The sequence below is a fragment of the Bactrocera dorsalis genome, chromosome 3 (genome assembly GCF_023373825.1).
Source record: "Bactrocera dorsalis isolate Fly_Bdor chromosome 3, ASM2337382v1, whole genome shotgun sequence".
Taxonomy (NCBI): domain Eukaryota; kingdom Metazoa; phylum Arthropoda; class Insecta; order Diptera; family Tephritidae; genus Bactrocera; species Bactrocera dorsalis.
In genome coordinates this window covers 6,338,014-6,364,058 of record NC_064305.1, presented here as the reverse complement: position 1 = coordinate 6,364,058, position 26,045 = coordinate 6,338,014, and the positions used below count along the sequence as shown (strand labels likewise).

General features: G+C 39.6%; 2 long non-coding RNA genes across 2 annotated transcripts; both read right to left on the bottom strand.

Moving 5' to 3' along the window:
• Positions 1-4,067: 4,067 nt before the first annotated feature.
• Positions 4,068-5,070, bottom strand: LOC125777826 (uncharacterized). The gene is made up of 2 exons (XR_007422415.1): positions 4,384-5,070; positions 4,068-4,316 (listed from the first exon to the last, which is right to left on the bottom strand). It is a non-coding gene; the product is annotated as an uncharacterized LOC125777826 (long non-coding RNA).
• Positions 5,071-8,310: 3,240 nt separating this feature from the next.
• Positions 8,311-9,432, bottom strand: LOC105228424 (uncharacterized). Its single transcript, XR_007422416.1, has 2 exons — positions 8,800-9,432; positions 8,311-8,722 (listed from the first exon to the last, which is right to left on the bottom strand). It is a non-coding gene; the product is annotated as an uncharacterized LOC105228424 (long non-coding RNA).
• Between the last annotated feature and the right edge of the window lie 16,613 nt (positions 9,433-26,045).

Genomic DNA, 26,045 nt, shown 5'->3' with positions numbered 1-26,045 from the left:
TTTTTTTCAAAGCAACAAGTTCCCACGAGCCTATGTGTACGTACTTTGTGGTAGGTTGTGCTGCTACCTGCTCGACTTTCACAAGCATGTGGCAAGCTATAGAAACAGATGTAAGGCAATTAGTAGCGTGATATGAGATGATTTTTCGGGATTACAATTTCGGGATCCCGAAAATTATTTTACGAATTTTTACCATAAAAATTTTGAAGAATTTTTGAAGAAAATTTGAAGAATTTGCATTAACATTTAACTTTCGGTGTTAAAAGTAAAAAATCCCGAAATTTCGGTACTGACAAAACCTTTGCCTTTTGCCTTTTAAATAGTCTACGTATCAAAACTTAATTTTCGGTATTGAATCTTCGAAATCCCGAAATTTCGGGATTGAAAAAACCCTTCGGTATTGCTTGCACTGATGTTTATCAACAGTCCTTGCATCAAAACTTAATTTTCGGTATTGAATCTTCGAAATCCCGAAATTTCGGTACTGACGAAATACTTTGATATTGCTTACATTGCTGTTTATCGAAATCCCCAGATTTAGGGGCTGACAAAATTTAGGTATTGATTGCTCTGCTGTTTTTAAACATTCTTTGCATCAACATTTAATTTTCGGGCTTATAATTTCGAAATCCCGATATTTCGTGGCTGAAAAGATTTCATTATTGCTTGCAGTGCTGTTTACAAGCAGTCTCTGCATCAAAATTTAATTTTCGATATTAAAATTTCGAAATCCCGAAATTTCGGTATTGACAAAACACTTCGGTATTGCTTGCACCGCTGTTTATCCACACACTTTTGCATCTTTTTACCAACAGCATATCCTTTCATGCGCTTATAGTCACCAGCTACTGACACTGTTTACCTGTTAGCTCACAGCATGAATTTACCTAAATTTAGCCGAAATTCTCACGCACCCATTTTATTTTATAGCGCTGAAGAATTTTTTCCCACCAACCACATCGTTTTTTTTGTTTGCTTCAAAAATGCACTTGACTCCTTCTTATGGTTTTCATGCGTGAAATACGATCATTTTTGTCTCAAGCCAAACTAAACGCGCTACGTTCTGTGTAGCCGAGCTGACAAAAAACATTCCCACACTGTGCTGCTGGCATTTCGATTACATTACTTCACACGCTGCCCACATACACACACACACACGCAGCCATGTTCGTTCGCACGCAGTAAAAAGGATCAGTAACGCACAGCGGCGTTGTGGAATTTTGAGTATCACTTTTCAACAACTCCGATACCTGTTGCCTACTCAGCATTCTTTGCTACTACAACTTGACTTGCATGCTACTACGCTGGGCTATTTTTGCTGTGCGCCTGCTGCCTTATTTCTGCAAATCAACGAATTTCGGTAAAAATTCTCACGCCTCGGGGGCTTAAAAGAAATTTCTCAGTGAAAGAAGCATTTTTTCCCACAAACAGACAGACAGACAAAACGAAATGCATATTGTTGACCGTTAATATTATAATTTGCTAACGTATTTTCGATTCTGGGAAAATGTGCCGCAATTAGTGGCCCAACACAACCAAACAGCACATACTAAAAACATGTGATCAGCAACAATAAATTCATAGGCGTTGATAAGCATCCCTTTTTGGAATATTTATGGTGGGAAAAATGCATCAAGTATACAAATCAATGCAACAAGTGATTGTTGTTTTTTTTTAGGAAAAATGTAGTAGCCCAAATGCAGACATTCAATTTTCCCACGTCCTTCCAAGGGCTCATGCTCATCTAATTATATGTATGTAGCTCTCATCAGTTAGGCGTTACGCTACAAGGGGCATTTTGGACTACAGTAATGCAGGAATTTCTTTAATAAAATTGTGCCTGAACACAAATAGAGTAAAGCAATGAAATGATTGAAAAATTTATAGATTTTTATACAACTTTCATTTAGGGGTTCTAATTCCAGGTGGAATGATTTTTTCGTCTAGGTTTGATACGCCTAAGTTTGTTCTTAAAAATTTTCTTTAAAATTATATCTGTATTCTAACATAACATATTCTTTGGTATTCTTAAGTTTACTTACTAACAGAATCAACTCTTTGGAGATTTCAGAAGAGATTTTGGCTTTATGAGTTTATCTTTTTTGTATTTTTTTCTCGAAATTAACTGAAATTTATATAATATATCATCTATGTTGAGCCATAAAACTAATTTTTTTCTGTTACTGGTCTAATTTCTACTGTTAATCCAACTCAGCCTCCGAACAGCTCAAATAACAAAATATCTCGATATTGAATCAAGCCTTTAGGCCAAATACCAAACATTATGATTAAAAATTTGTTAAGATTTTCACGAGCTAAGGATTATAAAAACTTGTATTTGTATGTAGAGCCTTAAGTAAAGTGTTATTTACTCGTAAAATCTTCTGATCCAGCTAGTCTGTAAATATTGTAGTGCAAAATATACCTTCCACCAACTCATACGCTTATAATAACCCTAAATTGTATTGCACTAAAATTGCCGGTAAGAAAAGTGTAGCGCAGCTGCTTCATACGACCAACGGTGCTTGCTTTAACAAGAACACAAACACCTACAATGCGTACTCACACTGAAGAAAAGCGTACACACTCCTGCAGAATTTTCCGGCACATCTAACTGAAATGCCTGCCAACCTGTTAGCCATGGTATCTTATTTTCCCAAAGAAAACAAAAAATTCTCACGAGAATTGAGCACAAAGCAGGATTTTTAAAGGATCGCATCATTCAAACAACACTTTCAGGATAGATTTTCCAATTTTTCCCACGGCGTTTTTGGAAAAGTATCTCAAAAGAAAACCCACAGCGTAACTGAAAGGAACGCACATTTATTCCGGCGCACACGACAAAAAGCATAGAAATCACACGATCCTCAGGTAGTTTTTAACCAACCATTTTCGTTGTTGCGCTGACTTTACAACAGAAACAGCTATGCATTTTACTGCTCGCCTAGTAAAGTTGGTATTCGATTTTCGAGAGATAAAGGAAAAACTCTCACGTTAATCTGGTACTTCTAGTATTTTTCCCACGCTTTAATGCAATCCTAAAAGTATGTGATAATTATGAGGCGGCGTTTTACGTTTAAGAATTTCCGGTTAATAAAAAAAAATCTTAAATTCACTGTACTGCTGACTTTTCCCACAATTTTGCATCTTCACACAAACTCTTAACGGCTAACATTTGACCTGCGACAAATTTCACACGATCCAAGGAAATTCTTTCATTTGCATTGTAAACAAGCAGTTCATGACACTTAAGCATGCCTTTTGTAAGATAACTACTTACATTTGCTGTTCGCCCGTTACTAGTGGCGTCTTCATTTTCCCATATATAAACAAAATTTCTCACGACACTTGTGCACTTGATCGCTGCTGTTTATGGCGAATTGAACCTTTTTCATGGTGACTTGATCGTATCATTTTGAGCACGTACCATTTCTGTGCCTCAGCGTAACCACCTTGCGTGTTTTCTGCTTTCCTATTAAGACTGGTATTTGTTCAGCATTAGGTATGAGGAATTATCTCAAGCACGTCAGAAAATCATGTGATACTCTCTACCTAACACATGAACAAAAGATTTTTACAGTTAACAATGAACTTCTATTTAATCGCCTTAAACTATGCAATATTTTGTGGAAAGCACTATCTTGCTGTAAACATGCGGCTAAACGAAGAATAAGATGCTAAGAAAAACAAGTTTTTGTGTGTGAGTTTCAGTTTTCTCAGTAAGAACCTGACTATTTTCGTTTCCTTTTATTTTATTAAGTAAAGAAAAATTGTTTTAAGTCATCAGTGATTTTTATTTCAAATGTAATCATCGTTTCGTTTTAGGAACATTTAATGCCAGTGAGATGTTCTCTTCATCCGTAGTAATTTTCTTCTGTTACATTTGTTGAGGAGTCTTTTGTTTACATTTTCTCATTTAATCAGCAGGGAAAAAAGTGTATAAACCTAGTCGAATTTACATTACACAAAACTTCGACTTTCCCAAACCAATAAATTACAGAAAATTGACAGTAGAATAATTAATACATGATGTTCAGAATGAATGAAAAATAATGAATATTTCACAATTTTTCTATGTTTTTTCATTTCTCGCTAACATTCTTTATTTTGACATACATAAATATTTGCATTTTGTTTTTATTTATTATAAAAAGTAAATGGATATTGGAGCGATTGATATGAGGGATTATTATATCCTTGTGGCCAATTCGACGAATTGTCAATTAGAACGTCTGGACGATTATACTTATTATGTGGTCGCATCACCGTACGAAACAAACCATCTCTCGGTACCATTTCACGATAATATGTTGTATCTGTTAAATATATTAATAAACTTTAATTTAAGTATTAAAATAATTGATTGCTGTAAATAAATATTACCTTCATAATAATCGGGCATTGGTCTACATTGTCCCAGGCTGAGTAAGGCGAAAATAATTAATGCGATCAATTTCATTGTTTTAAATTGCGTAATTTCACTTAGCACCCAATTGTCGAACTTCACGAAATGAATATTTTAAACCGACTGCGTTGTCTTATACATATACTGCTCGCAATCTCTTTTAGTTAGCGCTGGTTATAAATAATATTTATTTTATACTTAATTTTTCATGACTTAGCTCTCCTCCTATGGGTAACTTAAGGTGCTATAATCATTCTTAAAGTCGTGAGTTTCGCTTCAAAATTATAAACAGGTCAAAACATTTCGAAAACTCTCAATAATTTTGCTTATCGCTTATTCAATTAAATACCAGAACTTCAATATTGATCTCACTTTTTTGTGTGTTGGAGTGTTCGTTAAATTGAATAAGACTTAGCAGAGAACGTAGGTTAAGAGAAAGTGTGTGCATTGTCATAAGCTAACAGAAAGAAAAAATGACACAGAACGAAATCTAGTGATCATCACAGTGGTTGGTCGATGGTATTCGTTGCGATTTTGGCTTTAAATTCGGTCACAATCGTGACTCGATACGATGGTGCATTATCATCGCGTAAAATCAGTAAATTGCTCTTCGGTAATTCCGACTGTTTTCAACAGATGTTCTCACGCAAACGCTTCAATACGACCAAATACTTATTGACCGTCTGTCCCTCCGGAACAAATTCAACATCGACTGTTATAATGCTCTCAATGAATGTGGTATCGGAATTCCTACGATCAAAGAGGCCTGTTTACGGTATTCTTTTTGAAAAAAAATCAGCTTTGTGGGGACGAGTCGAGCAAGAACTCGTTTCATAGCCAAAGTGTCCACCAAAATCATTCGAACATTTCGATTTTCACGCACCATATCCTCACTTATTTAATATTTTCATCAGTTGAGGAGCTCGAAGGTCGTCCATAGCACGGCAAGTCTTCAACGATCTGTTCACCGTTGTTGAAGGCTTTTTATCACTAGTAGGTTTGTGTTTTTTTATAAAAATTAATCACCATAAGTCTTTTCCAACTATTATAGAAATTTATATTTGTATGTAGAGCCTTTTTTAAGTATTATTTAGTAGTAAAATCGAAATTCGCAACCATTCCACATATGAAACTTGGTCAGAATAGCAACGAGACAAATTTTTTGTTAGATGTTTTTATCCATTTTAAAACTCCCAACTTCAACAGCTGATGTAAACAAACTGGTTGACAGATCGCGCTCATATTTGGCATAGTAATTAGGTGAAGTCCTACCGACTTAGCAAAATGCATTGTTTCGAAATATCACAATATATGTAAATGGTAGATGAATTTCATGTGTAGAGGAGGATGAAGTAATGAGGAAAAATTCACTCAAGTGAGGAAAGTTCTCTAAAACTTCCGGTCTTAGTTCAAGTATTCTCTGGGTAGCCAAAGAACATTCGATTGCACGCGAGTTAAAGTGGACAGGCGAAACATCCCCGCCACAGGGTTGTGCGTTGAGTTTGGAACCCGCCACGTAAAAAGCACTAGCAATGAAAACTAATCGACAGCCTCGGATTAGAGATCCCCAATTCGATGACGACCCCAGCAAACATGTTAAGGATTAAGGTCGAACTGCGGAGAGTAACAATCTTAAAATGTATTGAACTAAAATTATCGGTAAGAGAAGTGTAGTGCAGCTGTTTCATACGACCAACGCTGCTTGCTTTACCAAGAATACACACACCTACAATGCGTACTCACACTGAGGAAAATCGTACACATTCCTTCAGAATTTTCCGGCACATCTAACTGAAATGTCTGCCAACCTGTTAGTATTGGTATCTTATTTTCCCCAAAGAAAACAAAAAATTCTCACGAGAATTGAGCACAAAGCAGGATTTTTAAAGGATCGCATCATTCAAACAACACTTTCAGGATAGATTTTCCAATTTTTCTCACGGCGTTTTTGGAAAGGTATCTCAAATGAAAACCTACAGCATAACTGAAAACAATAAAAATTTATTCTGGCGCACAAGACAAAAAGCATAGAAATCACATAACCCCCAATCCTCAGGTAGTTTTTAAGCAACCATTTTCGTAGTTGCGCTGACTTTATAATAGAAAAATCTATGCATTTTACTGCTCGCCTAGTAACGCTGGTATTCTATTTTCGAGAGTTAAAGGAAAACTCTCACGATAATCTGGTACACCTAGTATTTTTCCCACGCTTTAATGCAATCCTAAAAGCAGTTCATGACAGGATGCCTTTTATAAGATAACTGCTTACATTTGCTGTTCACCTGTTACTAGCGGCGTCTTATTTTTTTCAAATATAAACAAATTGAATTGAATCTTTTTCATGGTGACTTGATCGTTTCATTTTGAGTACGTACCATTTCTGTGCCACATTGCGTGTTTTCTGCTTGCCTATTAAGGTTGATATATGTACAGCATTTGGTATGAGGAATTTTCTCACGCACGTGAGAAAATCATATGATGTTCTCTACCTAACAGATTAGCAAAAGATTTTTCACAGTTAACAATGAAGTTCTATTTAATCGCCTTAAACTATGCAATACTATTTTGTGGAAAACACTATCTTGCTGTGAGGATGCGGCTAAACGAAGAATAAGATGCTAAAAAAACAAGTTTTTGTGTGTGAGTTACAGTTTTCTCAGTACGGACCTGACTATTTCCAGTACATTTCTTTTCATTAAGTAAAGAAAAATTGTTTTATGTCAACAGTGATCTTTATTTCAAATGTCATCATCGTTTCGTTTTATTAACATTTATAATCAGAAAATTCGGGACGCCGTGGGGCCCATTAATTTTTGTAGCTCAACTTCAGCAAAAGGTTCTGAAACGTTTATTTGCTCCGGATAACTTTTCTGCTTCGCCCTTAGAAAGAAAAATTAATCATTTTGTAAACAATTCAAAAATATATAGGCGTGAACGTTCCTATTGATATGATGTGCCTGAATAAATGTACGTATAAAACAAACTTTGATAAAAGTGAGAAAATGAAAACCAAAACTAAAATAAATATGACGAAAAAAGAATCATAAAAATTAAACACGCTTTTACATAGTAGAATAAAATTATAAAATAACACACAAGAAATCGCAAGCTTGGTACAATAACACAAATAATAAAGAGAGGAGCAAAAGGTGACAGCTGAAATCAAAAACATATAGTAAACTTAGAAAATATTAAACAGACAATATAAACAAACATAACTCATTTGAGAGCTACACCGAGATCACCGTTTTTTGTATAACTTAAATCGATCTTAAAAGAAGTAGTTAGAAAGGATTAAGTTCGGGTGCAACCGAACATTTTATACTCTAGCAACTTTCAAGAGTCAAAGCCAAGGAAACACCTTAAGGTGTAAAACGTCAACCAGAGTATCGAAATCCAAGCAAGTTCATATATACATACATATACTATATATGTACATATAACTCATCCATAGGCAGACACCAGACACATAAAGTTTGTTAAAGAAACGAAAATCATTTTATGTAGTAAATGGCAGTTTGGGTAGTATCGACCAAATTGTATCTATTTTTCCTAACACTTGTACTATTACATGCCACATACTAAAAAACTATTCATATAGAGTAAAGTCAACCGGAATTTCGAAAATCCTGATATAAGTTATATGGGGGGTAAGTCAAGTTTCCGCTCAAATTTATCTATTTTTGTCACAAAGTTACACCATTATGAGTAAAACATGATAAATTATTTTCATTGAGATAACTCAGCAGGAAAAAAATATAGTAGCATTTATATTACACATAACCTCGACTTTTCCACACTGTAGAACTTTCGTCAAGCAAAAGCTACATACTATCTATACCGCTCTTTATAAAGGTTAAGCTCATATAAGAATTTCATCTTAAAGCAAGCGGAGAAATCCTTGATTTTGATTTACATATTTGCGTTTTGATTTTATTTATTATTAATTGTTAGATCAATATTGGGGCCAATTGCGCGTACGCCAGTAATAACTGTTAGATGAGGGAATATTATACCCCTCTGACCAAACCGGCGAATTGTTAATTAGAACGTCTGGATGCTTAAACTTTTTCTGTGGACGTACATATGTATCTAGGATGCCTCTTGCCGGAACCGGTTGAGGATAATTTGTTGTACCTATCTGAACGTCTGGACTATTAGACTTCTTCTGTGAACGTACATATGTATCCAGGATATCACGTGCCGGAGCATGTTGAGGATAATTTGTTGTATCTATCTGAACGTCTGGGAGATTATACTTCTGTGGACGTAAATATTTATCCAGGATATCACGTGTCGGAGCATTGTGAAGATAATCTGTTGTATATGTCAAATATATTAAAAAAAAAATAAACTAATTAATAAAATAACTGATTACTGAAAATAAATATTACCTTTATAAGGGCAAGGATGCGTTATTACTCGGCAGTGTCCCAGGCTGAATAAGGCGAATATAATTAATGCGATCAATTTCATTGTTTTAAATTTAGTGACTTCACTTAGCACCCAACTGTTGAACTTCACGAAATGAATATTTTAAATCGACTGCGTTGCTTTATATACTGCTCGTAATCTCTTTCGGTTAGCCCTGATTAAAAATAATATTTATTTCATATTTATTTTTCTGTGAATTAAACTTCACTTTAAAGTTGTTGACAGGTCAAACGATTTCGAAAATTCTCAATAATTTCGATTATCGCTTATTCACTTAAATACCAGACATTCTAAATTGGTCTCCCTTTTTTGTGTGTTAAAGTGTTAAGTTAAGTTTAATAAGACTTAGCAGAGAACGTAAATTATAGAGAAAGACTAACTGCGGACAAGCATGTGAATTGTGATAAGCTAACAGAATGCGATGAGCGTTTGCCACCATAGCTAGCCCAGAGGGGGAAATTTTAACAGTGTCCACAGATTTCAGTTTGAGGAACAAGAAAAAATCACACGGAGTCAAATCTGGTGATCACAGTGGTTGATCAATGGTATTCGTTGCGATTTTGGCTTTAAATTCGGTCACAATCGTGACTCGATGCGATGGTGCATTATCAACGCGTAAACTCCTTACTGACCGTCTGTCCCTCCGGGACAAATTCATGATGCATCAATCCACGATGGACATCACTTTGATTTTTGAGTGGCTTTGGCCGCATTTCGAACCATATTGAAGAGCTGGCAGGTCCAGAGCGCGGAATATCTTCAACGATCTGTCGACCGTTTTTGAAGGATCTTTATCACTCGTAGGTTTGTGTTTTTGATAAACTGAATCACCGTAAGCCTCTCTCAACATTCGTAACGATTCCACAAAAGAAATTTGGTCAGAAATACAAAATTTGATAAAAATATAAAAACATCTAAAATTATCTATTGTAAAAATCTCAATGCACTACTGAGACCCATTAACTTAAGCAACTGCTGTAAACAAACTTGTTGACAGATCGCGCCAATATTAGGCATAGTAATTAGGGACAGTACTACCCACGTAGCAACACACATTTTTTTTTTTGAAATATCATTTGGCCGGGTGATTACAATTTTCCATATATTTCAAAGTAGCCTCAAATTTGGTCCCAATTTTCAAGGTTTCTTGAATAAATCAGTGAAGACTGGTACTCTATCCAAAAGTCAATTCAGCACAACAACCACGCCAGTCTGCAAGAACTAATTTGGTTCCAATTTTTGGCGAATTTTGCAGCCATGAAATTTTCGGCACTATTCGAACACAACCCCCACTTACTTGTCTTCCTACAACTCCAGCGTAAAACTAATTAGTAAATTACCAGGTTGCGTCTTGCTGCCAGTTCTGTGCGCCTAATGAATTCATCCAATTAGCTAACAATGCATAAATGCTACCTAAATAAATTAAAAACCCTCCCTCCCTCTCCTTTCTCACGTCCGCATCTTGCATTTCATTGCTGCGTATGTGTGTGTGGTTGTTTGTGTTTCCAGTCTCGTATAAAATATCCACTAAGAAATTATTTCTTCATATTGTTTTTGTAACTTGCCACGCTCGTAGAGTTGCACAGCTGTCGTGTGCGCTGTGCGCCTAGTCGAACCTTCCAATTAACATGCCGGGATGGAGGACAGACAAACAGCGGACGGACCACACCGACGACAAGACGAACAGACAAAGCGACAAACGAAGCCAATTAGGGATGTAATTTAAATAGGACATGTGGTATTTTATACGTCCTAATTAGCTTTGGTATTCTTGTAAAATGCATAATATTTTATAAGTCACTTCTAAATGGACTGAGAATGAGAAATTCAACGTCAACTCAACACGCCAACAACAGCCGGGCGCAAATAAATTGCAATGGCTATAAATTACACAGCACGAAATTGTGTGGCTGCGACTCGAAAGTGAAAATATACATACATACATACATATCTATATACCATACTATATGGCAGTTGCTTAGGCTGCGCACACAGTAGAGCGATGTGGCAATGAGACTATCGTGTTCTTTACACCAAAGTGGTTTTAGACTTGCCTGTTCTTGTGGAATCCTGATTATGTATTCGTGTGCTCGCAGATCACGAGCAGTTTTCATCCCTTAACAGCAGTCACAGAAAAACGTTGCAGTATCATAAGCATTTTCTTTTCAGTCCATTAACCTTTCTTGCATGCCTTTGTTGTTTGTAGATCGCATAAGATCGCTTCTTTGGGATTTTATGTGGCTTCCTTACGGTAATTTTGTGATTTATTCCAGTTCGTCTGCTAGTTTTGCTGCGCGTCTGGTAGAATCTTCCAATTAGTGAGCTGGAATGTTGTTAATTTTGGAGGATTCGATTTTAATTGGAGTTGAAGTAGCTTGTTGTTCAATCTATCTACTCAATTAGGGTGCTATTGGAAGCTGCTTTAAATAATTTCGACCTAATTTGAGGGTACGTATAACTTTATAAAATTTCAATTTCGTTTCTATTATTTGTTTCGAAGTACGCCACTCTTTCCTTGTGACAATTTCCAGTCAGCAGATTGAGTCTCTTCACTCATTAATAAATTCCAATAAATTCCAAAGGTGAGTGGTGAGTATAAGTAATGATGATGATTGCCTTTAATCTGTGGATTACGTACAAAGTTGTGTTTTAGTTAACTATGAAAAGCGATCCCAAGCTTTTGGGTTAAACTTTGATTTGACTGAAGATTTCAACCTACTTATCCTTTATTATTGGATCTAAAAGAGGACCACGGCGAATATCGCATTCGATGGAACGATAAGCTGAATGAGATATACTTTGACATAGGTCAGCGAGTTAAAAAGACAGCGGCTACTGCGGTTATGGTCTAGATCATGTCGTTCGAATGGACGAAACCCTTGCAGCTCTGAAAGTATTCGACGCCTTACTCGCTGGTGGAAGCAAAAAATGAGGAAGACCTTCGTTTCGTTGGACTTCGCTTGTAATCTCCAATTGGCGCCAAGCAGCGAAAAGGAAGAACGACCAATGAAATTTGTGAAGTTTACGGAAACGATGCTGTATCAGTTCGTGTAGCATAACAATGGTTCGCTCGCTTCTGTTCTGGAAATTTCGATGTGGAAGTTGCACCTCGCTCTGGTCGACCTATCGTTGAAAAAGTCGATGAAATTATGGAAAAGATTGACCAGGACCGTCACATAAGCAGTCATGACATTGCTAAGGAACTTAACATTCATCATCAAACGGTTTTGAACCATTTAAAAACGGCTGGCAACACGAAAAAGCTCCATGTTTAGGTACCACATGAATTGTCTGTGAAAAATTTAATGGACCGAATTAACATCTGCGATTCTTTGTTGAAACGAAATGAAATCGAACCATTTCTGAAGCGAATGGAGACAAAAGGTGTATCAAATACGACAATAATGTGTGAAAAAGATCATGGCCTAAGCGTGGTGAAGCTCAACAAATGATCGCCAAACCAGGATTGACGCCTCGAAAGGTTATGCTGAGTGTTGGGTGGGATTGGAATGGAATTATTCACTATGAGCTGCTCCAGCCTGGTCGAACTATTGGTTATACATTTTACTGGCAACAACTGATGAGATTGAAGCAAGCAATCGGAAAAAACTGCCAGAACTGATCAACACAAAGAACTTCGTCTTCCATGAGGACAACGCTAGATCACACACACCTTTGATGACTCAGCAAAAACTGAGAGAGCTTGGCTGGGAAGTTTTTATGTATCCACTATATAGCGCTGAGCTCGCACCATCGGACTATCATTTATTTCGGTCAATGCAGAACTCCCTTAATGGAGTAAAGTTGACTTCAAGAGCAGCCTTTGAAATTCACTTGTCGCAGTTTTTCGACGAAAAATCAGAAAAATTTAATACTGATGGAATAATGCCTCTAACGGAGAAATGGCAAAGAGTGGTCGACCGAAATAGTTCATTAAAGTTCATTATAAATAAGTAAATATAAGTTGAAGTTTGATTAGAAATACGAAAAGACTTTTTCGACTACCATATATTAAAGTCTACTTCTAGTATGGAAAACTCTGTTTTTTGACGAGGTATCTTCCCGAAATTTTGCATAGCTTATTTTTCAAGATAACGTTATAATTCCCGAACATATTATTCAGATGGCTCAAAATCAAGTCATAAAGTGTCTTAAAATTACAGTTTCAAAACTAGTTCAGTTTGAAAGAGAAGAGCAAGAGGGAAAAGTCTGGTTTTATTGAACAGACCTTTTTTTTATGAAAAGAAAAATTCTTTTGTTGATCTCTTTCTATTGTTGTTGTGAATCCCTTACTATTTTCATTTTTCGTTCTCTTTATGCGCCAAACACTTTAAGAATTCTAATTGAAACGCTGTTTTCCCAGTTGCCCGCTTACCTCAGGGGTAGATTTTCAAGCGGCTCATTGTAAGATATCGCCATCCTTTCTGCTTTCATTATCTTTGTTGTCATTGAAAAGTTAACAATGAGACGCCGAAATGTGAAATCAGTGATCTTCAATAGATTCATTTTCATTCAACTTTTTTTTTTACCAATTTGGAAACAGTGCTTCTAATTTCGTCTCAGCGCCCTTATGCGCTGCGCTGTGCGCCTAGTGCCGCGGCAGATTCTAATCCTTGCGAAAATTTGCGATTTGCAATTTTTTGTCTTTGTTGCTGTAGTGTTGGTAAGAAGAAGCGGCGATTACTTTCGCAAATTGCACAAAAATTCATAGACAATTTTACTGGAGTTTTTGTTGTTGTACTTTCGTATGTTTTATGCGCCGGTTTGTCAGCTTGTTGCTGGCGTCTGCTGGGCGCTGGGTAAAAATCAGGGTCAATTAAATTAATTTACGCTATCAAAAAGGATATCAAATGATTGCGCCAGCTTGTAACTTGTCGTCTTTGTTGTTTTTGCTTATTTTTGTTTGGCATGCAATGCGGTGTTTGTGTGCCAGTGCGTGTGTGTGTATGTGTGCATGATATATGAGTATTGTCAGTGTTTGGTGGTTTCGATAATTGGCAGCGTAGATCTTTTTACTTTCAAGATTTTTTCTATGGCAATTAAAAAGATTGCTCGCCTGTTGGAATGCTTGATGCTTGTGTGTGTATATGTGTGTATGCATGTATAAATGTGTGTTTATTGCACTTGTATGCCGGCGCATGTGTATATGTGTCTGATGCTTGCTCCCTCGCTGGTTTGTAGCGCTGTGTTCGCACAGCAATTAATTGCTCTGGGATGACTGTCGGTTCGGCTCGCTGGCTCGCTGGCTGACTGTCTGATTGTTGTACTGTTGCTACGACTGACGTGCCGCTTGTCTGCCGCGCTCACAGCCTGTGTGCCGACCTGTCTAGCCGCCTGTTGCTGGCACTCAGTCAGCTTTTTGTTTGGCCCGATAGTTGGCCGACTTTTTGGCTGCGCGGCGACTGCCAGCAAAGATTGTTGCTGTTGATTGTCTATCCGTTAGTAGGAAATAGTCGAAAAACGCACGCTCTCAATGACATTGCTGGCACATGCAGGAATATATGCAATCATATATATATATACATATACATACATAGTTACATACATATGTACACATATATGTACATACATGAGGGTACTGTGTGTTTTTTGGTTACCACGCGTGCTGTCGCTTTGTGCGCTTATATTTATGTATGTTTGTGCGTGTATTTGTAAATATATACAGCGGTATGTGCTTGGACTCCTTGATTGTCCGAATTCTTGGCTGTTTGCACGTTTGATTGCTTGGCGCGCACCGTTAGCCCGTGCGGCAGCCATTAGCCTGCTACGGCAGCTGCCAACAGGTAAGCGTTTTAGCGGCCCTAAACACACGCACGCGCGCACAGCGCCCATACATACCCACAAGCAGGTATAGCGACGCGTACGCACAAGTATGTATGTATGTGTGTCGGCTGTGACTGAATTTTCACTAATGAACTTCCTCATACCCCATGTGACCCAGCGCGCTTGCCGCTGCTGCCAAACGCGCGCTACATCTTCTCCGCTCCCGCAACGCTTATCAGTTGGTTGGTTGTTGCTGGCACATATACATACATATATATGTGTGTGTTTTGTTGTTGTTGCGCTACGGTACTGTTGCCTTATGGCCAACGGCATCAGCCAACTAAGCCAAAGAGCTAGAGCGCAGGCAGCTCGCTTGCAGGCTGTTTGCCGTCCGTTCGTCGTTAAAATATCAGCGTCGGGCAGGCAGCCAGGCAGCGAGGCAGTCGAAGAGGCAGGCAGCGTGGCAGCCAGGCAGTTAGCAGCTATCCAGGCATCGTCTGGCTGCTGATTGCTGTGCGCCTATTCGAAAATCCAACTAATTGCTTACTTTTAACCCCTTCAAATTGTACTTGTTATTATTATTTAACAAAAAACAGCAACAACAATATACAGCAAACATCACCAGCAACAGCAACAAGAACAATAAAAACACTAACAATGGCTGCGGCAATGGCAGCACCGCCGGCAACAGGCGGCAACATAACGAATGAACGGTACTAACGAGCTGAAAAATGGTGGCAGCATGCACCCCATCACTGTGATGAGCTGTGCGATGTCGGCGCTTACATACATACATACATATGTGTGTGGAGTGTAGTGGAGTAATGAGAGTGCGGTGGCACGTTGCGTTGCAGTGGCAAGCATACAAATTTAAGCTTAACAATAAAACCAATAACAATAACTAAAAGCGCCCGAATAACATTGAGCTATAGTTGTAGTTGCAACAACAGCAAAAACAATAACAACAGCAACAAAAACAAAAACAACAAAAGTAATAACAACAACAATAACAATGGCAACAATCAACGTTTTGGCAGTAACAACAACAACAACAACAACAACAAGAAAAACTACGGCAACAACAACAACAACAATGACAACAATCAACGCAGCGGCAGCAAAATCAATGACAACAACAACAACAATGACAACAATTAACACGCTGACAGCAAAAACAATAGCAAACAACAACAACAAACCCAACAACAATGCCAACAATCAGCACAGTGAGAACAAAAACAATAACAAACAACAGAAAAAACAACAAGAAATGCAACAACAACGACAATGATAACAAAAACAACTACAAACAACACAACAACAACAACTAGCAACATCCAACATTTATTCGTTCATTATCCGTTTCCATACCCTAACTGTGCATACGTGTCGCGCCGTGGCGTGCTGTTCATGCCACACATCAATACGCCTGCTCCACACTCCACACCGCCCCCATTCCTCACTACTCGGCGCATGCAAGCGCCTGCCCAAAGTAATGTACGAGTACGATGTATGTACATACAAGCTGCCCTGCCCCCGCTTGGGTTACACAGACCCCCCGACACACTACCCATATTCATTACTAGCCGGCTAGCTGGCTGGCTGACTGTTTTGCTCGTGCGCTCGCTCGTTCGTTCGTTGCGGCGTTGTCTTCCATTCATTAGTGTTCATTAGTGCAACAAAATGCTCATTTTCCTGTTGCCAATTAAATTTCCACTTATGCCAAGTTAACTCACTTCGTTAATTGTTGTGGCTTTTTAATTGGGCCCTTTTCACAAATTGAATTGAACGCAAACAACAGCAACAACAACAAAAACAACATTTACATGCAACATATACAATTGCAGCGCTAGCAAAACCATAAATAACCATTCATACATACATACATACATACAAACGTACTCGCTTGCGCGCCAGTCCCCGGCAGCAATGCGCCAACAACAACAATAACAGCAAATAGCATGACTGCAGCAGCAGCAACAACGCGCCACAGCGCCGTCAGGTAGGCAACGAACATTCATTTCAATTTAGTCGCCGCCGCCGCAGCAGCAGCAACAGCAGCAAAAAAGGTCGACCAACCAAAATCCACACACATATATGTACATATGTATGTACAAATGCAGTAGGTACCCGCATTGGTCCGTCAATAGCGGCACGGCTCCTCCATCTTTGTTGCCTCGTTAATGAAATGAAAACTCTCGGCGCAAGGTGGCGCTAGGCGCGCTCTCATGCCAGCGTTTAGCTACCTGTCTGTTCGCACTTCACCTACATACATACATACATACATATATACATACGTACATAAATGTGTACCACGGTATTTACAAAAGCATGCACCGCACAGCAGCCGACCGCTACCCCCTCAATGTCAACGCCGCTCTATTCCTCACTGCGCTGTAGTTGGCCTGTGAATGAGAGTTTATGATAGAGTTGCCAACTTACTGCGGAGTGCGGCAAAATTTATAATTCAATTCTATGAATCCAATGACCAGTGAACGTGTGATTTATCCAAAACTCTACTGTTCCTATTGATAAACCATCTGAACAAATCGTGTGGAGTCGTACCTAAAAGCCCGGATCTTTTGAAGTCAAATAGAGACCCCTAAAGTAATGCTTGATAAAGTAGCTGCAGGCTAAACATTTATCAAACGCATTATTGCTGGTGACGACACGTGGGTTTATGAATATAATGTCGAAACTATCCAACAATCTAACGAATGGCCGAAACCGTAAAAATCAAAACTCGCTGAAGGCACTGAAAGCCAACTCAGCCGAGATTGTAAGAAGTGTATTAAAAATAGGATTAGTTTGACATGGTATTGCTTAAGAACTTAGTTTGTAGGTGTTTGCTCGTGAAGGCGACGCTTGGATAAGCATCTTCTTAGAGTGCTCATTGCTCTTACTAGAACGATCAACTCTGCACTTCATAACCTTAAACTACATACCAAGAAAGGTAAGGTTTTTACTCTTCTAAAGTTTGATAACAAGTTAAGAACGTAAGTTTTTGTTGTATTTTAAAGAGGTTTACATGTTGAGATAGATTTAATCACTCTTTCACTGCACTACTTCATAAGATCTCGTTTTGGATTCAGTTTTCAAGTTATTTTATGAAAACGCTGCAGCTCTTTATAGATAACTTCACAGGAGCCCAGTTTGTCAAAGGCCGTCTTGATCTCAGTTTTCAACTTATTTTATGATAACGGTGGAGCTTTTTATAGACGACTTCAGTGGAGACCAGTTTCTCCAAGACCGAATACTTTGTATTCCAAGTTGAGAAATATAATCTATAGAAACCAGAGGGTTCTTTCAGAGGAATGACAGCAGAATGGCAATACTAGCGCTTTAAGCTAGGCAAGGAGTACCTGTCCTAGCTAGAAACTTCTTCATTATACTCGTTTGGATATCTGGTCATAGCGGAGTAGCTGGTAGTTGCAAATCCGACAAGCCTTGTCCCACTTTCTTTGGAATCAGACCGAGTTGGATGTCCATTTACTTCTTGCGTTCTAAAGCGCTGGATCAATGGAGACGCTGTTTGACGACACACTTCTACAAGATGCTGCCTGGAGTAGAGCGTGGAAGATCTTCTGAATTACTCACCCTTAGAAAAGTTCATGTTGCCGCAATAGTAGGGGTTCTTACTGAACTTTGGTCTATAGGTATTCATATTATATTGTATGGTAAAACGTGAGGTGGAAACATCTGGACACTTTTCTTCCATTGTCCAGAATTTTCCATACAGAGGATGAAAGATCTAGGCACTTTCTTCTCTATTGACCAGTATAAGATGAAACATCTCACAGCCTTACCCTCGGCGAACCAAGAGACATAACCGAATCTGTCATTGTCTCAACAAATTTGCGATAGGCTTGAAGCGCTTTGTCGATTTGCAAGAGTCTTTATGATCTACATATCTTATATGAGTTTCAGATAATACAACTGAACGACGTCCTAAGCTGTCTCTGTATGACCTGAAGATAGTTATATAGATTTTGGAAAAGTTATGTATGCATATAAATATAGTTTTATCAATCCAAAACAACGAAAGAATTCTGTTGTTTCTAATATGTCCCTTCAAAGGCAAGTAAATGCTGCTAAAATAAATTCCGTCATAATCATTTTCTGTTCGCCAAAAATGCTGTATGGCAACCCTGCGTCAACATTAGACACCGACTTCATAAAAACCCTAATTAAAATGCATTTTCATTTTGGGCTTTTGTGTAGCGGCAGCGCCAGCAGCAGCCGTAATGATAATGGCGCTGTGAGTTCGGTGCGGAACTCGGTGATGGCCTCAGAGGGCATGGCGCATGGCGTAACTTCGTGTTCGCATGAATCATTACTGTGTGTGTCGGCATGTCTCCGACCACCACCATTAAGACCAACAACACTGCTTTCGAGCGTTTGTGTGATGATGTGCTGTAGTAATTAAGTTTTCAAACATATCAGTGAGCGTGTGTGCGTGTGTATGTGTATATGGTATGATAAGAGCCACATAGTTGCGTGTGTCTGTCGTACACTGCGCTATATGGCTGCGGGCATATTTAATTACAAAAGCTGCTAATTAGGACGCACAACGCCCACGTTAATTTGTTTGCAAACCAATTAACTCGTCGCGTAGTATCAGGCGCACAGCAATGCATAACAGGCCACTGCCAGAGCGTTCCGTGCTGGTGCTGGCGCTGGTACTGCTGCTGCCATTGCTGTTGCTGCCGATGGTGCGGCCGTGTGAAATGCGGCGCAGTGCGGGACGCCAGGCCCAGCCAAACCCAGCCGAACTAAGTTAGGCAGGCAAGCAGGCAGGCAGGCAGCCAGTCAGCCAGCCAAGCACCGCACGACATGCGACGGTACAGCACAGGCACGGATGGACGCAATGAATGGTGGCGACGGCAGGCAGCAGCAGCAGCAGCAGCAAGCGCAGGTTCTGGCCCTCACACGGGTTAGGTTAGCAGCAGAAGCGAAAGAGAGCGCGCGCGCGCGTCGAACCAACGATCAAATATCGGACGGACAAATGGTTGGCGTTTAGTACGTAACGACAGACATCAGGTAGTAAGTTGGTGAGTTTGGCCGACCGTCTAGACTGACCAACCGACCATAATGTTGTGACGGTTGCATTGACGTTATGACTAGACGAAGGCGCTGACGCGCAGTCAGACCACAATAGACAACACAACAACAACGCCGCATAGTCACAATGACAGCAATAAAAGCGGCAGTAGCAGCGGTACCGGCAATCGCAGTGACTCGTAGCTGGTAGCTGCAGTGGGTATTGGCCAACAAAACAGCGTGCGAGATAGCAATAGCCAAAGCAAACGAAAGTGAGACTTAATGAAATTAAATGCCGAGATTGCAGCTACGACGTGCTGCTGAGAAGGTCGAAGAAGCTAGACGTCGCGACCGTAGCGACAAAGCGAAACCGAAAACCAACCAAAAAAAGAGTAGAGAAAGAAAAGAACTAAAACGCTGCGTGCTAATGAGCAATGAACTTGAATAACGCTGACGACGCCTAGCCGCTAAGCGAGCGCACCGTCTGAGTATGTGAAATGTAATGATAAACTGTGTGAAGTGAAGTGGACGCCGGTGCTAGAGGCGTGCACGATGAGCCACTTTCATAGTGGCTGGCGTTTTCTACAGTCCATGGCGGTACTTGAAGGAAGGCGAGAGTGAGGGCGAGAGCGGAGCGCTAACCACACATCATGCAAACGGTTGAGTCATCATTATGGACCGGTGCGTAGCGCATACTTAAGACTTTGCGACGCTGCAATGAATAAGCCGCGTGACGTAACTTGCCTTCGCTGCCAAAACTACAGTACTCACTCACCCCCACGTCTCACTACTTTTTGGATATGTGCGGCTGTTGGTGCCGGCTTCAGCGAATTGCGGTAATTTAAGTAGTTTTTGTTCAATGGACTACGGCATTGTTGGTTTTTGCAAGTGATTAATTAACGCAAGCGCCAATAATACACACACATATACATACATACATACATGTGAGTAAAGGGAAGCAGTATCCCTCATAAACCCACAAAGCCTGCTTGGTGTACACGCAATGAGCAATAGCAAGCGAACTCAAATTAGCTTAGGGTCAATGCGCTGCAAAGGGGAAGCGGGCTGCGCCGCGGAGACTGGGTTGGCCAGTTGAAGTACATAGTTTTATGAAAGCGAAAGTGTGGGGTTGAACATTTACATTAAATGGCGGGAGATCTAATGGAAGTGGTCCACTGAGCGTTGCTTAATTGCTCTTTGCGAATCTGTATGCCTGAAAGTATGAGGAGGAAGCTGCCACGAAGCGGTGAATAAGGGCGCTAATGAATGGACACACGAACGACTAGTCAAGCCATAAAAGTTTCCGAATGATGGGAAGGAATGTGCGTCCTTTACCTCCTACTATTTTTTGCGTTGAAACGGAAGGCGCCTAATGGGATTCGCATTCCTTCGAGCACCATGGACGTTAAAAGCATTTTTAATTAGCTACAAAACCCGCATGGCAAGTGGTAAGGGAAAGCAGCTATAATAACCACAAGCCCGGTCATAAAGAATGTATTAAATATCTTTTCCGTTCTGTATACGAGAACTGAGTGCGGATGTATGTGCATTAGGGGTGCTCAGAAATGAAAGGAAATTGAAAATACTGGCAATTGATACCTTTGTTTTTTACTTCACGATGAGTTTTACAGTATGACGAGAACATAACCTAAAACTACAAGCTTAACACACTACGATTAGATTAAATGATAACTGGTGAAGATTTCATGTTTGAAATGTCATTCTTAACTATGAAGCATCCTAAACGACAATCAAGGTGACCGTTCCCACGATGTCGGGCTTAAGTAACTGGAAAGAACCCGGATTTTTATCTGACCAAGAGCACTTAACTCATCACCATTCCTTAAAATTACTTGAGGAATTTTTTCTGTGGCTCCAACAATATCAAACTAGGTCTAAATGAACACAGTACATTCGGTTGGAGATGTATAAGCTCTTGCTGATTCGGCGAAGTCTCTATTTTAGAAAGATCTCATTTCTGTATATAGGAAACACAGGTTTTAAGGCGGAAGTCCGTCTCCAGCGGTCATCTTGGAGAAAACATCCAGTATTCCTTAAATAGAATATAATGATATTGACACAGAATACTTCAACTCAGTTCCGCTGCCAAAAATACAGAAACATAGAGCTAAACCATCATAAAATTGATGGCAGCCTTTAGCTAAAGCTGTATCCAGACAATAGCTTACGTCTATTGAAATCTCAGATCTCCAAGGACTTCAGTTCGTAGTTTTAGTATTTGCAGAACTGGTTTGTTGGGATATGAGTGCTTGGTCTAAACTTGAATAATTAAGTAGACTCTAGTAATTAGACGGCAAAAGACTTTTCTTTGAACTAATATACATCATAGTTCTGTCGAGTACAAGTAATTTTCTTAATACTTACCTGTTGCAGAAGATTTCTAAAGACCTCTAGTTGATTAGATTAATTCTTATAAAAATTCACGTTAATTGAGGAGGAAGCAACTAGAACTTCAAGTACTGACTGAGTCGAATTTAAAAATTTCTTCTTTGGGTGAACACAGTGAACCCCTAAAATAAACATAGAAAAAATCCACAAAATGATTTTTAATGACCGTAAAGTGAAGTTAGTCGAGATAGAAGAGACTCTGAAGATATCAACTGGTCATAAACATTATATCATTCACGAATATTTGGCTTTGACGAAGCTCTGTGCAAAGTGGGTGCCGCACGAGGTCACTTTTGACCAAAAACGCTAGAAAAATCCAAAAAAATGGGATTCAAATTGCTTTTGCATCCACCGTGTTCTCCAGATATTGCCACCAGCGACTATTTCCTGTTCTCAGAAGCAAAGGACAAATCGTATTACAAAGATTGTATCAAAAAGTTGGAGGTTCGCTATAATCAGTGTATCACTCTTTAAGGGAACTATTTTGACTACAAATTTTGCCAAAAAATACGTTTTACTATGGTAGACCGCAAATTTTTCAATTGACGTCTCAATTTTAGTGTTCTTGAACACGCTTGTTGTTCCACAGCATACCCTAACCTTAACCCTAACCTCAAATGGTCATCACAGGCTCGGATTAGCACAACTTTTCCGAAACACACATATGTACATATGTATGTATTAACTACTATATGTATATATGTATTAATCTAAAAACATATCTTTGCTCGTATGTTCTACTTCATTATAGCTTTTATACTCGTCTTTATTCAGTTTCTAGTGCTATCGTACTATTAATGGCTTTCAGCGCAGACTTAGTTAGTTGGTGGTTGCATTGGCCAACGTCGGCGTCCCCTTTAGACATTGCCCATTATTTCTTTTAGTTTATCTCAAGTTTAATTAGCTCATGTCACCGCTGCTGCTTTGTGCCCATGCGGCTTGGTGCCACGCCACGCTCGCTTGCTTGCTTATCTGCTGCGCCGACACAACTTGGCGTGGCGCTTAATTAAGAGTGAAGCGGACGCTTCTTGCATTATATCCAATTCGTAAGTCGCTGCTACTGTTTCCTATTTACCGTTTATGCCCTCCAAAACTTTGCCTGTTTACGGTCGATGGTTGCTGCGGACGGCTCTGAGGGCGAAACTGTGCATAGCGAAAGCATGAGTTGCCTTTTTGCCTCTGCTTCTTCTGCCAGATGGTCATCATCTTAATAACGTGCACAAAGATAATAAAAGAGGCAATTAAGACAGTAATCTACTCAGAAGATGGGCGCGCATAAGTCATATGGGTTGCTTTGATGTACAGGATAAGTGCATTGACTATTCTAGGCTTGGATGTGGGAAGACGGAGTGAGAAATATATCACTCAGAAGGCTCTGCAAGATGTTGGATGGATTTGTGTAATCTTTTCGTAAATTACGTACATATGTATATTGAGATACGCCTTCTATATTGCTTCTGAGCGGAACTAAGGCTTAAAACTATTTTTAGTGGAAGCTATGCCTGGCACTTTATGGTTGTTGTAGCAGAAAAAAATATTCCTGAAGTAATATGGTGGGATGAGGACGAGTTGATAGTACTTGGTCGATTAAAAACCCGGTCCGTTCCGGTTATATGAAACCGCGTGTTTTGAAAATGGTGCTACCACTAGTCGATGACCGCCTACATCAGATAGTGAGACACATTATAATGTCTTCTTCTTCTTCATTGGCGTAGGCATCGCTTACGCGGTTATAGCCGAGTTTACAAAAACGCGCCAGTCGTTCTTTCTTTTGCTATTTGGTGACAATCCAAGTGTAGCCAGGTCCTTCTCCATCTGGACTTTCCAAAGGAGTGGAGGTCTTCCTCTACCTCAGCTTCCACTGGCAGGCACCTAACTTAGTTCCAGTGCCTGGTTTGTCGAATTCCATATTAAAAATGTCTGGGTGTTGGTCGCAGCAGAATCTTTGGAAGTTGTAAGATCCACATACCCAAATTCCATTGGAATGGCAGAATGGGGACGATCAGCGGTTCCTCTATTTTTTGTAAACTCGGTCGCTGAATCTCTGGGTTTCGCGCGAGCTCGACAAGCGTTGGTTAGCAAGCAGCACTTGTGGAGTTGCAAAAACCTTTCGGCCTTCTGGCCCGGAGTGGAACGTGAAAATTGTATTGAACTGCTGTATCTTAGCAAGAAGGCTCACTTCGCCGCAATGAAAGGTGTTCTAACTGGATACTGTGCCATTCGCACTAACGCGGTGAGGCGAAAGATTTCGGAGAACACAACTTGTCAAAGTTGTAATGAGGATGAAGAGATGGAAATATCTAGATACTTATTTCACTGTCAAGTTTAGAGATACTAAGGTTGAAGTATCTCGGTTGCCAAGCTTTTACCGAACCCGGCGAAATAGCTGGAAGTGATAATGGAACCTCAATAAAGTTGCTGGAAGACTCTAGGCGTTTTGTCGACATGCGACGGTATTTTTGATCCATACCTGGGAGTTCTGAGCATCACAAGTAACAACCGTTCCTGCTATCCAAGTCGACTTACTCGTGGCCTTACAAGATATCAGCCGTCTTTGGTTAGATTAGATAAGTAAGTGAGGATTGCATGGCGATCTAGGGTCTATTGTGCCCTCTTCTAACTCAGAACGTCTCAACTAGCCCCATCAAATTGATACGCTCCAATATACTGCTAGGTGCTATTGAGGCGATGTGATCTCTATTTGAAAACATGAATCCAAGGGCCTTAATTCTGCGCCTACAGACTGCTGTGCAGTCCATTAGCAGGTGTTCTGGTGTTTCATACTTCAAGTCCCAGATTCGGGAATTTGCACAAGAAGCTAGGCATCAGCCAGTTTACTTAACCTAATAAAACTTATGGAAACTCTCCAACCTGAAGTAAAGGTTTTCTCTAGTTTTTCGGTCGAAAACTTATTGTTTGATAAAATAAAAAAAAAATAAAATACGTGCTGTTATTAAAATATTAAACGAGCATATTACACGCGCATTTAAAAGTGTCGATCTAAGGCTTTTCACCGTTGATTTATGACAACATTTGTAGTCATTAGGGTGGTCCAAAAGTGTCTATAGTAATAGAAAAATTAAAATTTCAACTTCGTCTGAAAGAAACACACAATGCTTCGAAAGTAAAACGTTTTTGTTGTATGTTTGTGGTTTTTACTTTCAACTACTTATCGAACCACCCTAGTGACTTACTCAAAATAGGCAGGTAGCCACTGAACAAAAGCTTTTGTTATTAAAATTTTTCACTACTGAATGTTTTATATAAATATTTATTAGACCGTTTGGCTTGATGGCCATCCATAGAGCGTGTCGTCGTCCCCAATCAGTCATATGATATGACATTATTCCAACCGACTTTTTTCCGCAAAACACCAGGCGCACAAATCAACGCAGGCAGCGCACAAATGTTTGCGGTCTCAGCAATGCAGCGCTGCATACACACACACTTTGTCATATGTCTATTCAAATGTAAGTAAATATTTGTTTGTTTGTTTGTTTTGTGGAGCGGAAGAGCCAAAGGCGCTGAGTAGGCAGCGCCTACCAAACGGTTCATTGACGTTACGCAGCTTATCAGCGCGCAAAAAGCGATAAGAAAGCCAAATCTATCGCTGGGGGAAATCACACTGAGCCAGCGAAACACGTGCAGTAGCTATACAAACAACCAGACGGACGGACAGCTAGACAGCAAATAAATGCAGTGGATTACAGAAATATTAAACATGCGTGTATAGGTGTATATGTGTGTACGTGTGCGTATAACAAAAGCGACAGTAGAAATGCTTTGACGAAAAAGTTTGTCGATCCATTGGAGAATTGGGGGAAAAGCAGCATGACAGCGAATGCAACAGTCCAACGGTGAAGATGTTGGTGTTGTGTGGGGAGGAAAAGTCACGATAACATAAAGGTAAACATGAAAGCTATGCTCACCCAACAACAACAGCAATGTGACTTTCAGTGGCAAGTGGCGGAAAGCACACACGGTCGGCTGAACG